This window comes from Adiantum capillus-veneris, chromosome 6 (genome assembly GCF_014529385.1).
Source record: "Adiantum capillus-veneris isolate H3 chromosome 6, ASM1452938v2, whole genome shotgun sequence".
Classification (NCBI taxonomy): domain Eukaryota; kingdom Viridiplantae; phylum Streptophyta; class Polypodiopsida; order Polypodiales; family Pteridaceae; genus Adiantum; species Adiantum capillus-veneris.
This window is the reverse complement of record NC_140936.1, coordinates 100835192-100850114: the sequence shown is the minus strand read 5'-3', so window position 1 is coordinate 100850114 and position 14923 is coordinate 100835192. Positions and strand designations below refer to the sequence as shown.

At 42.4% G+C, this 14923-nt stretch overlaps 1 pseudogene; it reads left to right on the top strand.

Moving 5' to 3' along the window:
• Nucleotides 1–2813: 2813 nt before the first annotated feature.
• LOC147455979 (uncharacterized) lies at nucleotides 2814–11917 on the top strand (annotated as a pseudogene).
• Nucleotides 11918–14923: the final 3006 nt, after the last annotated feature.

Sequence of the window (14923 nt, the reverse complement as noted above, 5' to 3'; positions counted from 1 at the left end):
TATGATGATGAAACTACAATAGATGTGTGTGCCATGCTTAGAGGCGATGAAGGAGAAATTGAAGGGCTGAAATGGGGGTTGTTTAGAGGTGATTTTGAAGGAAGTAAGGGGCTGAGACTGTGAGTGAATATTGGAAGAAAATATGGCGCATGAGTTTTCTCTGTGTAGTGCTGAATTTCAGCCCACTTATGAGCATTATGTAGGAGCTTGGAGGGATTAGTTTGGGGGCATGGAATGCTTGTGAGAGGCGCTAGTGGATAGGGTACTGAGATGAGCGCGAGCGGCTCTGTGTGTGGGTGGCACATTACAGATGGTGCAAGCTGTGAGCTATTGGCAGCTTTTGATTTGAAGCTTGTGTGCATTTGATTGTGATTTAATGAAAATAAGGTGTTGTTCACACTATGGAGAAAATGGTTATTGAGTTTATTGTCCATGGTAATTAACGGTGTATCCGGGGTAGGCAAAAGAGGCTCATGTGGTGATGAGGATTGGTTGTCAAAGTGATGATCTGTGGAGTGACCAAGAAGAAGAAATTCACAGAAGATTACCATCCTTGAGAAAATAAATCGTTTGGTTGTGGAATCATTCAAACGATATGCCTTAATTCCATGTGGCTCGCCATAACTGCAAAAAATGGTGTTGATGCTCTTTGGGAAAAATTGGAATTATGACCAGTTAGCAGAGGGTATGCTGGGGAACCAAAAATACTGAGATGTAGTATGTTGGGTGGGTGATTATACCATAACTGGTAAAGGGTTTTGTGTGGATTAGCTCATGAGAGGACTCAATTCTGAATGTATGTTGCAGTAGCTATGGCTTCTTTCCAATAATTGAGTGGAAGTCAAGCGAGGGCTAGCATTGAGCGGGCAGCTTCGACCAATGTGCGATTCTTCTGTTTGGCGACTCCATTTTGCTGAGGGTGATCCGGAATTGTAAATTCCCGTCGAATACCGTGTGATATACAGTATTGTTGAAACTCATTGCTTTTGTATTCCCCACCATTGTCTGACCTTAGTGTCTTAATTTTGCGATCCAATTGTATCTCCATTGTAGCTTTGAAAGCCTGAAATTTGATGAAAGTAGCAATTTTATCTGCCAAGATATAGACATAAGTGTACCTTGTATAGTCGTCGATGAAGATCAAGAAGTATTTGTTGCCAGTGATTGATTGTGTCTGCATTTGGCGGCACAAATCCAAGTGGATAAGCTCAAGAGGTTGAGCTGTATGGGACTTTGACCTTGGAAACTTAAAATGCTTAGCTTTGCCCAATACGAATGCTTCACAAAATGTGATTGGTGTAATTGTGGTTGGTAGACCCACTACTAGCTCCTTCTGCTGAATATCCTTCAGCACTTGTTGTGAGACATGACCTAGCCTATCGTGCCAAGTAAGTGTCTCCTCTTGCTTAGGAGAATTGATGACTGATGAAAGTGCTCTGTCTTGGAATTTGCTAAAGCTGAGAGGACACAAGCGTCCTTCCTTGGGGCAAGTTATAGAGAAAGGCTTGTGATTTGTGTCAAGTGGTTGCATGATGCACTTATCATGCATGAAAGAAACTATAATGCCTTTGGAGGTGAGCTCTCCTACGGAGATGAGATTCTGCTTTAGACCAGGTACATAGTATACCTTGTCTAAGTGAGCTATAGTGCCATTTGATAGGGTAATGTCAATAGTGCCATATCCTCGAGCATGTTGAATGTTTCTATCCCCCATGAGGACTTCAAGTGGGTGTTGAAGAGGAGTGTAGTGTGCAAGCCAATCAAAATGATATGTCATGTGATGTGTAGCTCCAATGTCTAGATACCACATAGAGATTTGTGATGTGGCTTAGAGGAGCTGAAGCTTGCAAAAAAAGGTTGTCTAGAAGTAGGGTGTGTATCACTGTCATAGCTTGAAATATTGGTGAAATGAGCATGAGTTTTGTGATGATAACCTCTATTTGCTTTATGTCCATTGAATCCTCCATGATTACCACCATGATGCTTGGTTTTGGACCTGCAGTCCTTTGCAATGTCTCCGAACTTCTTGCAGTTGTGGCATTGAACTTGACCATAAGGTGCATTTCTAGGGCGGTTAGAACCACCTTTATGCAACTGCCTTGCATTGTTGTAATGGTGGTTAGGAACACCTTTTCTGAAATTGATATGAGTGGCTAGAGCCACTAGAGTAGAGCCATTAGAATGGTCTCTTAAAGCCTCTTCCTGATGGATTTTGGATACAAGACCTTGCAATTGCATCTGGGACAGGGCTTGAGTAGTAAGAAAGACTCTACAGATTGTGGGTAAAGTCGCCAATAGAATCATACATTGAAATCTCTAATATCTCCATTCTAGAGATGAGAACTTCATCTAATAGTGGCTGCCAATTGTCAAGGAACTTGACTGCAGATTGGCCTTCTTGCATAGTATTGTTTACAAGCCTTTTGATCAGGGAAACTTGATAAACAAGATCAGTGTGCTCATAACTGTTGTTGAAGAACTCCCAAATAGCCTTAGAGGTGGATAGAGTCCACACCATTTGGACTTGCCTATCCTCACAATGGAGTATAATCTCCATTTGAGTCGTAATGTCCCTTGAATCCCATGTCGAGTGTAGCTCCATGTTGGAGGCGTACTCGTCTTCACTTGGTGTGCTCATAACTGTTGTTGAAGAACTCCCAAATAGCCTTAGAGGTGGATAGAGTCCGCACCATTTGGACTTGCCTATCCTCACAATGGAGTATAATCTCCATTTGAGTCGTAATGTCCCTTGAATCCCATGCCGAGTGTAGCTCCATGTCGGAGGCGTACTCGTCTTCACTTGGTCTTACACTATGACATTTGGAGAAAATTACCGCTTAGATAGACGCACAAAAACAAAGGAAAAGTTCAAGCCAAAAAATCTCGAAGGTGGTAATTCTCGAGTCAATGCTTGCGGTAATGGTCCTTCAGCAATGCACGCGGTAATCGGCTCGGCTATATTTTTGCATTTATTTCCGCGGGACTTACCGCCAGTATTACCGCACTGGTTATCGCGCACGCGAGTATTTTAAAAAAAAAGCAGATGACCATTTGGATGGTCCTTGGTAGGACGCATCCAAATGGTCATTTGTCTTTTTTTTCCTATAAATTTAATAAATAGAAAAACAACAATTTCATTCCACAAAAACTTTGGACAAAATAGGCGATGCATGGCGGCTATACAACTGTGGCCAAAAGTTTAATTTTTTGCCCAAAGTTTAATTTTTGCCGCCATGCATTGCCTATTTAGACCAAAAAATTAAGCTTCTTTTGGCCACAATTGTATAGCCGCCATGCATCGCCTATTTGGACCAAAAAATGTTTAATTTCGCCTATTTGCACAAAATATCAAAACTTTGCTGCACCCTCGCCTCCACCTACCGAGTGTGCCTGCCACTCTCTCGTCCTCCAACTCACCCTGGGCTTTCTCCCACTCCTCGTCGTGAACATTTCCAGGGCGATAGTTGTGACCCTCAGATTCAAATGTTCGCTTTGCCGCCCTCTGCACACTGGACTTCTTATTTTTCAAGAAATTCTTGACGTACTCCTCGAGCCACTGCCTGGAGAACTCTTCCACTTCCACATTAGGAAACCGCATGAGCAATGTCGTTTGAATGTACGTCAAGTCGGCTGGGTCCTGATCTTTGAAAGATTTAAAGAAATCTTGGTATGTCGAGTGGATCAGTTGGTTAAGGTGCCCTCGAAATGTCCTCCCCAAAGAGGAACCTAGATCCACCTCCCCCCCTCAATGTATATAATAGTAGTAGCTACGAGCGTCCGGGGTGGGCGCATCGCGGTCCTCATCCTCATGTGGAGCTCCAAGGGGTGAGCAAGGAGGTCGGGGTGTAGGAGGAGGTGAATCTGTAGCACTGCCCCCTCCACCACCAAAGCAGCACGAGCCACTACCTCGACGAGAGCGTGAGCCACCACTACGAGAAGAGCGTTGGCCACCCGAAGAGCGCTAGCCCGAGCACGAACCGCTGGGTAGTGTAGGCGACGGATAACTCGACGGTGCGAGCGTGGATCGCTGCGAATGCAAGGTGGAGGGAGCTACGGGTGACAGGAAAGTCGAGGGTAAGGTGGAGGGAGGCCCACTGGGAGGCACACTTTGCACGATCGGAGTGCCGGCGTCCGGTGTTGCAAGCGGTGAGAGCCCATAGGCAGCAAACTGTGCTGGTGTGTACCGCCCACGAAGACTCTGTTGCGAGGATAGCCACTTTTCCTGGGCGCGGTATGCCCTCTCGAGGTCGGGGTTGTGTACTGCATCTCGGAACCATCGAAATGGATTGTGACTGGTGGGAGGAAGACTGCGAGTAGTAAGCATCACAAGCATCCTCGTAAGAGAGGCCCTCGGCGAGAAAGTCCTCTATGGATCGATAGCCGAGCGTGGAAGAGGATGCCATATCCTACAATTTCACAAAAAAAAGGGACCCTAATTAACATTGGATTCTAGTCAAAGTGAGATTCTTTATTGCATAGGATTCCTCCCTGCATAGGATTCTTTTTATCTCCTATTTAAGAAATGGTTTGTGTGCCTTTTTTTTTTGCATCCATTTAGAGTGTGTGTGTGTGTGTGTGTGTGCGCTTCTAATTAATCTATTGTGTGTGTGTGCGTTAGTGTGTGGCAAAGAAATCAATCTAGTGTGTGTGTGTTGGACCTTAATCTACCGTTGGGCTTCTCGGTGACCATTGGGGTCTCAATCAACTTCATCGCACACCCACATGGAGATATGTTTTGGTATGCTAATGCTAATGGAGGTGTGTTTTGGTATACTAATGCATACCCAAGCACACACTAATGCTAGAGTTAGTGTGTGCTTCTAACGCATACACACACTAATGCAAGCATTAGTGTGTGCAATTTTTTCACACACCAATGCTCACAATAGTGTGTGCTTGTGCACAAATTAGTGTGTAGACACACTAATTACTGCACAAGCACATACTAATGCAAGCATTAATGTGTGCTAGAGAGGTATGCACACACTAACGCTTGCATTAGTGTGTGCTTGGGCACAAATTAGTGTGTGGAAACACACTAATGCATGCACACACTAATGCTTGCATTAGTGTGTGTGTGTGTGTATAATGCATGCATTGTGCACAAAATAGTGTGTGAAAACACACTAATTTGTGCACAATCACACACTAATGCTTGCATTAGTATGTGTGTGTATAATGCATGCATTGTACACAAAATAGTGTGTGAAAACACACTAATTTGTGCACAATCACACACTAATGCAAGCATTAGTGTGTGTATAATGCATGCACACACTAATGCTTGCATTAGTGTGTGATTGGACACAATTAGTGTGTAGAAACTAACTAATGTGTGTGTGTATAATGCATGCACACACTAATACGGGCATTAGTGTGTGATTGTGCACAAAATAGTGTGTGAAAACACAGTAATTTGTGCACAATCACACACTAATGCAAGCATTAGTGTGTGTATAATGCATGCACACACTAATGCTTGCATTAGTGTGTGATTGTGCACAAATTAGTGCGTGAAAACACAGTAATTTGTGCACAATCACACATTAATGCAAGCATTAGTGTGTGTGTGTGTGTGTATAATGCATGCACACACTAATGCTTGCATTAGTGTGTGCTTGTAACGCATACACACACTAATGCTTGCATTAGTGTGTGTATAATGCATGCACACCCTAATGCAACCATTAGTGTGTGATTGTGCACAAAATAGTGTGTGAAAACACATTAATTTGTGCACAATCACACACTAATGCAAGCATTAGTGTGTGTGTATAATACTTGCACACACTAATGCTTGCATTAGGGTGTGTTTGTGCATGCATCAGTGTGTTTACACACTAATTCATGCACAAGCACACCCTAATGCAAGCATTAGTGTGTGCTTGTAACGCATGCACGCACTAATGCGGGAATTAGTGTGTGATTGTGCACAAAATAGTGTGTGAAAACACACTATTTTGTGCACAATCACACACTAATGCAAGTATTAGTGTGTGTATAATGCATGCACACACTAATGCAAGCATTAGTGTGTGATTGTGCACAAAATAGTGTATGTGTGTGCATGTGTGTACAATGTGTGTGTGCATGTTAGTGCATGTGTGTGTATGCATTGTGTGTGTGTGTGCAATGTGTGTGTATGCATTGTGTATGTGTGTGTGCAATGTGTATGCATTGTGTGTGTGTGTGTGCATGTGTGTGTGTGTATATGTTTGTATGTGTGTGTGTAGAAGAACGAGAAGAAAGAGAGAGAGTTCGAGCACTTACAGTCGTGACCTCGATCGCTTGGATATGGTGGGGATGGAAATGAAGAGAGTAATAGAGGTTGGAGATGGAGAGGGAGAAGAAGAGAGAGCTTGGAGATGGAGAGGGAAACAGGCCTGCGCAGAAGAGGAGTTCGTTTTTGAATTTTTGGCATTCAATTTCGCGGGGATACGCAGGTGCCCCTTTTACATAAAAAAATTTGCTGGAGATTTTACTGTGCATATTATCGCGCTTATTATTGCCTGTATTACCGCGTGTATTACCGCGAAAATCTCTGATGAGACATTAAGGTTACGCCGACTGCATGACCTCTTGTACCCACCTTGCCTCTATCCTTAATGAGTGTCAGTCATGTCGGTACCAACATTTTTTATTCTTCTTTTTCTTATTTAATTTTTCTTATTTAGTGTGTGGTGGTGTGTGCAGGTCGATTGGGATGACGTGGGTCCGCCGGTTGGTGCGGAACGGACTCGATGGTTGAGCGAGCGATTACCATGTCCATGTACGCGATGTAAGTGTGCGATTGCACGGCTTCAGCGTATATGCTTGGCTCACGTGGATGATTATGGACTATGGGACAATCCGAGAAAATACGCTCGAATGGAAACTAGCGATCCGAGGGTTTTGGCATCCATTGATGTCGCTCCCCATTGGAGTGTGATCGGGGACGGAGGTGGAAGAGAGATTGCGCCAGGAAGTAGTCATGGGAGGGGGGTCACACCCGCCGTCTGATGTGGGTGGGTCCACACGAGCGCATGCGCATCCTACATCCACCACATATGGGGATCTTCCCACCATCCCGCCCCACATGGAGGTGGAGGAAGATCATTTGCAAAATATGGTTGAGGATCTTCTTGCACGTGAGGCAGCGAATGAGTGTGAGCCTGAGTGTGCATGTGAAGAAGCTGCCCAAAAAACCAAAGATTCATTGCTAGAGGCAGCACACACCGCTCTTTACGAGGGATGCTCCTACTCCATATTACATTTGAGATCTTGAATATTCAAGCAATGTTTGGATGGAGCAATGCAGGGGTCGATGCACTATTGAGGTACGTTTAAGTGTAATAAGTGTTAGTTGTGAGTTTTTTTCGTGGTTATATGCAATAACGAGTGTTGTTTAATTATGTCATAGGCTATTAGGCAAGATGATGCCTAAAGGCAAACATCTTCCAGAAAATCCAAGGAAGGCACGACAGGTGGTGACATGGCTTGGGATGGACTATGATCGCATACATGCATGTGTCAATGATTGCGTGCTATTCTGCAATGAACATGCAGGGCTTGATGCTTGCCCCGAGTGTGGAGAATCAAGGTACAAAGAGGGAATGCAAGAAACCACAATACCTCACAAGGTTCTTCGTCATTTCCCCCTCATTCCCCGCATCAAGCACATGTTTAGCACCAAAGGAACAAGCGAGCTTCTTACATGGCATATGACAAATCGCTCCACCGATGGGGTTATGAGAGTGCCGACTGACTCGCCGTCATGGCAGCACATTGAGCAGACATGGCCGGAGTTTAGAGAATAACCTCGTCACTTGAGGCTTGGTCTGGCTAGTGATGGGGTAAACCCATTTGGGCATCGGTCTACCTCATGGAGTACTTGGCCAGTGGTTTTTGTGAACTACAACATTCCACCATGGGAGTCAACCAAGAAGGGGAACATTTTGCTCTCTCTTCTAATCCCAGGAAAACACAAGGTGAAGAACATAGATGTATATTTAGCACCTTTGATTGAAGAGCTTCAAGAGCTATGGAACGGCATAGATGTTTTTGATGTATCAAGACCACTTCGTGATCGGCGCACAATGATCAAGTGAATTCTCATGTGGACCATGCATGATTACCTCGGGCTTGGAGAGATTTCTGGTAAGCTCATACTTTGTGACGCTCTTTAATGTCTTTGCATTGGTCACTTATATGCGGTTATGTCTTTTGTTTTTGTAGGACTATCGACATCTGGACATAGGGCATGCCCAACTTGTGGACCCTCACTCGTGATAGAGAGACCCGCTCTACTTGGTAAGGTGATCTACCCCAATAACCATCGCTTCTTGCCTCCCACACATCAATCTTATGCTCCACCGTGCAATGGGATGGAGCCACTCCATTGGACCATGGCCGATTGGGCAAGACATTGGAATGAGCATCACAACACATTGCCTCCTCCCAATGATCCACCTAGGGGTATGTCTAGGTACTCTATTTTCTTATCACTACCCTATTGGGCTTCATTGAAAATCCAACACCTATTGGATCCAATGCATGTGTTCAAAAATGTTGGACAAGCTATATGGCATCACATAGTAGGCAAGAAAGATTCATTGGGGGCTAGAGAGGACATGAGGGCCATAAGGAGGCTCCCTCCTTCGGCCACACCTCGCATGGGACCTCGGGAGAAGATGGTTCTTCCAAAGGCACCTTGGATTCTATCAAGGGTGGATCAAGAGCGGATGAAACAAGTCATTGCATCCATCCGTACTCCAACATGTTATATGCGTTCACTCAAGGGTGCCTTCACTAAAACTAAGAAAGGAGGATCCACACAACTGTATGGAATCAAATCCCATGATTGGCACAAGATTCTTTAGGTAATGTGTGTGTGTGTATGTGAGTGTGTGTGTGTGTATGTGGTTTAGGGTTCTGGATACTAATAAGTCTTTTTGTTTGTGCAATAGTTTGTGCTTCCAATTAGCATTAGTGGATTTGCGGACACGAAGGTAAAGACTGCAATATTCAAGGTGGGAGAAGTTGTCAGGTATAGCACATTTGATCCTCCCTCCTAAACTTTACTTTGAAGACTAACTTTACTATGAAGATTATGAAGGGTTTTTTGGTTACAGGTTTGTGAGTTCCAAAGAAATCGAAGTTTTAGCCATTCCAACAGCTCGACTTCTAGGGATTGAAGCAACTTGTGCTATTGAAGATGCATTCCCACGCTCTATCCTTGTTAGCCAAGTTCACCTATTGCTCCATCTTGTTGAGGAGATAACCATTTGTGGTGTGGTTCACTCGAGGTGGATGTTCTTTCTTGAGAGGTTCCTAAAGACCTTGAAAGACTTTGTAAGGCTACGATCATAACCAGAGGTATTCATCGATTTTAAGCTTTAAACCTTATTAGGATTGGATTGTATTCACAACGCTTTTTATTGGTTACTTTAATCACTAACGGTTTCATGTGTTCAGGAAAGCATGACAGAGGGCTGGATTGTACAAGAGGCTTTTGTGTATATCTCTCAATATCTTTTCACAATAGACCATCATTGCCTCGTTTAAAGACGGAGGAAGAGGATCCAAAAAAACACACAAACATTCCAAGTGGGAAAGGTTCTCTCTTGATTTTGGATAGGGAATTTCAAGCCATAGTCAACAACCATTGTCTACTCAATGCTCCCATCATGGGCAAATGGGTGGATATGTATGTGGAGGTGCGTACAACGAGAGAAAGGGAGAGGGAAGCATGGAAGAGGTCGCATGGCGGTAGGCGAGCACCTCCCTTTCCTAAAGAGCTTTCCAAATACCCTGATCTAATTCTAGTTGGGTGGATACACAATGCCATGACCAAGGCCAAGGCACAAGGAGAACAAATAAGCCCTAAAGAATGGGAGTACGCACGAGGATGTCTACCAAGGGTAATATACTCAATGTGTTTAGTGTGTGTGTGTGTGTGTGTGTGTGTGTGTGTGTGTGTGTGTGTGTGTCATCTCTCTCTCTCTTTCATCTATCTTGATTGGTTTTTGCAGGCCTTCACATTCAACTCTATGTGGTCCGAAGGACGTCATTTTCGAACCCTCAAGATAGATGAGCGTCAAACCACTCACGATAGTGGAGTTATGGGAAACTTTGACACGACAACACAAGAGGTGAGGGAATGTGGAACAATAGAGAGGATAATCAAAGTGGATTTCAGAACATTTCACAAATATCTCTTTGACTGTCGATGGTTTGCGGGTGAGGTTAAGAGACATAAGAATGGGCTCTATATGGTAGACTCCGGGCAATTTCATCGCGGGAAGACCGACAACCTGGTGCAACCTAGTAGTTGTGAGCAGGTAAAGTCCTTGTGCAACTCACTAAAACATTATATGATACATATAAAACTACATTCATGTTGTTGTTTGCTCTATGACCTACAGGTGTTTTATGTGCCTTGTATGTATCGAAGACGACTTTGGTATGTTATTCCAGTCACACCACGGAGCAGATCTATCTTTGCAGATACGAACATAGAGACTTTGGCAGATCCCACCATACCATCTCAAGAAGACGCCAATGATGATGATGCAGTTGAGGTCGAGGAGAACCAAGCATTCCCAATAATCAACTATAGTGAGGAGTAGGACAAGGATGGAGAGGATGATGATGATTCAATAGGAGAGGCTGTAGAGGATGAATCAATAGATTTATTTGTTGATTTAGCTACCATGGGGTTGGACATGGATGTAAGCACTTGTAGAGATCTCTTGGAGGATGAAAATTAATAAATATATTTTGGATTTTGTCTTCTTTCTCTACTTATGCTGTACAAAAGGGCTATTTGTTTATGAACGCAAGACAATACAATTTAGATCATCGTTCGCTTGCCATTTCCATATGAATGCATAGTTGACATAAGATTTTGAGGTGGAAACAAAATATTTTTGTTTATAGAATCTCATGGAGTACAAATGAGTAGAGTAGGAGAATCATACCAATAGATGAGGCAAGAAAAGAGAAGAGAGGTACTAAAAATCCCAATGAGAATGGGATGTCTTACACTCCATGCAAAAAGGGGGTACGAATTTCTGAAAAGTAACAAAATAGAATAGGATTTATAGAAAGGGAAAAGTGGGAGAGGAATGGGCCGCGTGGATTCTTTTTCTATTGCGGTAATATGGGCGGCTATATATGCGGTAATAATTGCGGTAATGCTCGCGGAAAATCGAAAAACGCGCCAACGGGGCTGCAGCATACAATCTCTCTCTCTCTCTCTCTCTTTCTTGAAGCTCTCTCTCTCCTCTTATGCGGTAATGCTGTGCGGTAACAGCAGCATTCTCCCATAGTGTTATATTTCATCTCCAAAAACAATCTTCCAAAGGCCAAGTTGCTTCAAATATAGCTCCATTCTTAGCTTCCACACATTGAAATTGTTCCCATTGAGCTTATCAATGGTGAAATACCTTGACTTGGTGGCTGCAACCATAGGTGACAAGGCGCTAGTCATGCTAGCCGAGTAAACCTTGGAAGTGAGAGATGGGCGTAAAATTAGGCCGTTGCTTTGAGAGAAGGCTCCTAGAGTACTTAGGAGCTCAAGTTCTCGAGCTCTGATACCATGTGAACTTGAGTACTATAGAGAAGATAGAGTGAGAGAGGAGAGGAAGAGAGATGGAGATAGACAAGGGAGAGAAGTGTATGAGAGTAGGGAAGGGGGAGCTAACACCAAGTAGAGGGGGGAAATTTGAATTTGAAATACACACTCAACTGCACTTGTAGAATACAATGGGGAGTTCCTTTTATAGGCATGGATAAGGCATATAGCCGTTGTAGGGATAAGATATCATTGGTGAGGTTTGAACTCTAGTGCTTAGTTGTAAAGTGCAATGCACTTTCCACATACAGGTATTCATTCCATTCGAATTTGCTGCAGCAATTTGGGCTTGGTCAAGCATGAGACATTGCCAAGAGAGGGGGCGCATTGGAGAGAGTAAAGTTGGGATATCTGCTCCAACATCTACAAATTTGGATTGAAATTCAGCTTCGTCCATATCCTCATCGACTATCAATGACCTAGATATCATGGAATATGGTTTGTCAAGTGTCAGATGTTCAAGGTAGGATGAGCCAACAGTTCCTTCTTCCACTTGGGCAAATTCTTCCTCCAAGTGGGGATGCGTGATGCCTTCTCGGGCTGGCCTGCAGTGGTAAGAAAACATAGCATTGATGGACTCCTTAGTAGCAGTGAAGACCTTGATGGCATGGTCTACTCTTTCTCCAAAAATGGACAGGAAAGATGCTCAGCATTGAGATTGCCATCCCCATATTTTTTAAAGTAAATGCCACAGACTTTGTGAGGGACATGAACATAGTGAGGCCCGATAGACATTTTAAAGGGTACTTTGGGTATCTTGTCACCTGCCGCTTCACGTACCTCTTCGGTGGAAGCAAGAAATTCCTCAATAATGGCATCATCGTCCTCTATATATTCAAAGGAACCCCAACAAATTGAATTGCCTGTGGGAGCATCGTCAGAGGATGCAGAATGTAAAGGGTCAGGGGTCTTTGAAGGCTTGCATGGCATTAGGCATCATATTTGCACTTAGAGTTGGCATTAAAGGAGGGGTTGAGTGGAGTCTCTTGCACAGGACGAATATGATTTACAGTATCATTATTTGCATTCACCAAGTGATCTCTAAAATTGGGTGTGGTTGCACCATCTGTGGCTTGCCAGCAAGAGAAACAACGTTCATCAAAGCGGGTAGCACCAACAACAAGAATTGTCTCATGGTAGGTTTCTTTATTCGGGCAACACCAACATTTAATTAACACAAGAAACTTTGGAAGCTTTCCCACTTGATATTACCACAAGGGATATTACATTCCCTCTTTGTTTCCCATTTGATACTCAAATTCCCTAGAGTGAATAATTTATGGGGATATGAAATTCCCTTGATAGTACTAAAAATCCCTAGAGTGGATAATTGTGGGAATATGAGTCCCTTGAAGGGAATAGAATCTTCCCTCTTGGGATTGTTTTTTTGAATGTGGGATATTTACACTACACCGGGAAAGTTAGATTGAAACAAATTTCCCTTTTATCTAGAGGGAAAGTATCACCCTCTTGCATGTCCCACGTGGGAATGTTTGATTTCCATGTGGGATTTTTTTTCCCACCCTTTTGAAGGTGATAAATTTTTTTTCCCATAATATTTGCACTTAGCGTACGACCTATAGAAGACGTTAAAGCTATCCGCCCCGCACAACCCCCCCCCCCCCCCCCCCCCCCCCCCCCCCCTAACACACACACACACACACACACACATAAATAGTACATTCAATGCAAGAACTACTTGAATATGTTGCTAGTTACTGCCATGTTGAGAGTGTCCGTGTGTCCACGTTCCACGCATTCTCTGCCAATTGAGGATTATCCAACTCCTAGGTATCGTCCTACCTTGCATGAGATGCTAGTGTTCCATAAGTTACTGTTTTAAAGCATTGTTTCAACCTTATCATATTTTTGGTTTGCCAAATGAGTCGCATGGCAGTTTTTCATTTCCACATCAATCATTTGCTACTTTTTAATTGCCACATCAACCACCTGCTATTTTTAACCAACAAGCATCTCAAGCTCCTCTTCAACCACCTTACCATGAAAACCTAGCACAAACCTACTTCTCTGAAGAACCCTTCATGCTCACACAAGTACTAATACCTTGCTCCAAAGAGAAAAAGGTTCCTTGCACATCTACTACCTTTGGTAAAACTCATCATTAAATACCACTATCTTCGTACAAAAACTTAAGCATAACTTTATTATGATAAGAGGGATCACATATTTTGTGCATGAGAGAGAGAGAGAGAGAGAGAGAGAGAGAGAGAGAGTGTTTAACATCTTAGGAACAATTCCAAAAGACCCACATGACCTATCCAACAGGTTTTGTACTCAAAACTTATTACCTTAAAGAAAAGTGGGATAAGCAATCTACCATAGTAGAGAGAGAGAGAGAGAGAGAGAGAGAGAGAGAGAGAGTATATATGCTCTCATTAAAATGAACCACCAAATCCATGACTTTCCATATTGAGTGTTCCATCTGAGTTAAGATTAATAGAGGGATCTTACTATTCATATATTGGGAACAATGATTCCTAACTATTAGGTTGCGATTTTTAAATTATCAAATTGCATATTTCTATTTTTGAACATATCAACATGCAATTGTTCTTTTATACATTTTTGCTGATGTCCTTATTATATCACACTTCAAGACTCTACAATCACAAAAATTCGCATTTTTCTAAGATCATAATTTAAAGATTTTGCACCATCTTTACTTGAAAACAATGAACTCTCTTAATATGACTTTAATAGACAAAATCCATGAGTAAAGTCAAATGACTAAAGACAAGCCTTACATAAGTTATTTACATGAAAGCATTAAAAAAACTTAATTGCCACATTTTCATTGATTTTCAAAATGAAAGGTAAAATGTCACAAATTTTCAAATTATATTTAAACAATCATGCAATCAATAACCACCTTCAAAAACCCTTGTACTACTTTATATAGCAACAAATATCTTTGAACTTTGAGATGATAACTCACTTGTATTTTAGTGAAGCATTTATATTGGTCACCATATCAAAGTAGTCATTAATGTAAATCATATGAAGTAATAATGCATACAATTTACATAGTCTAATGATGTAAAATTCACCCAATAGAAAATAGAAATCTAACAAAAACATTTCCATAGTAACAATGATCCGACTTGGTTGTACATCAAACCTTTCAAATCTACTATTAATTCAAATGTCAACCAATACACTAGAAAAAAAAAAGCAATGATTAATTGTTATTACAAAGAAGACCTCAAACACCTTGGTTGATATTCTCAAACACCTTTTCACTTTTATGCTTCCTACCACAAAAAACAAACGTTGGTTTATTAAAGAAAG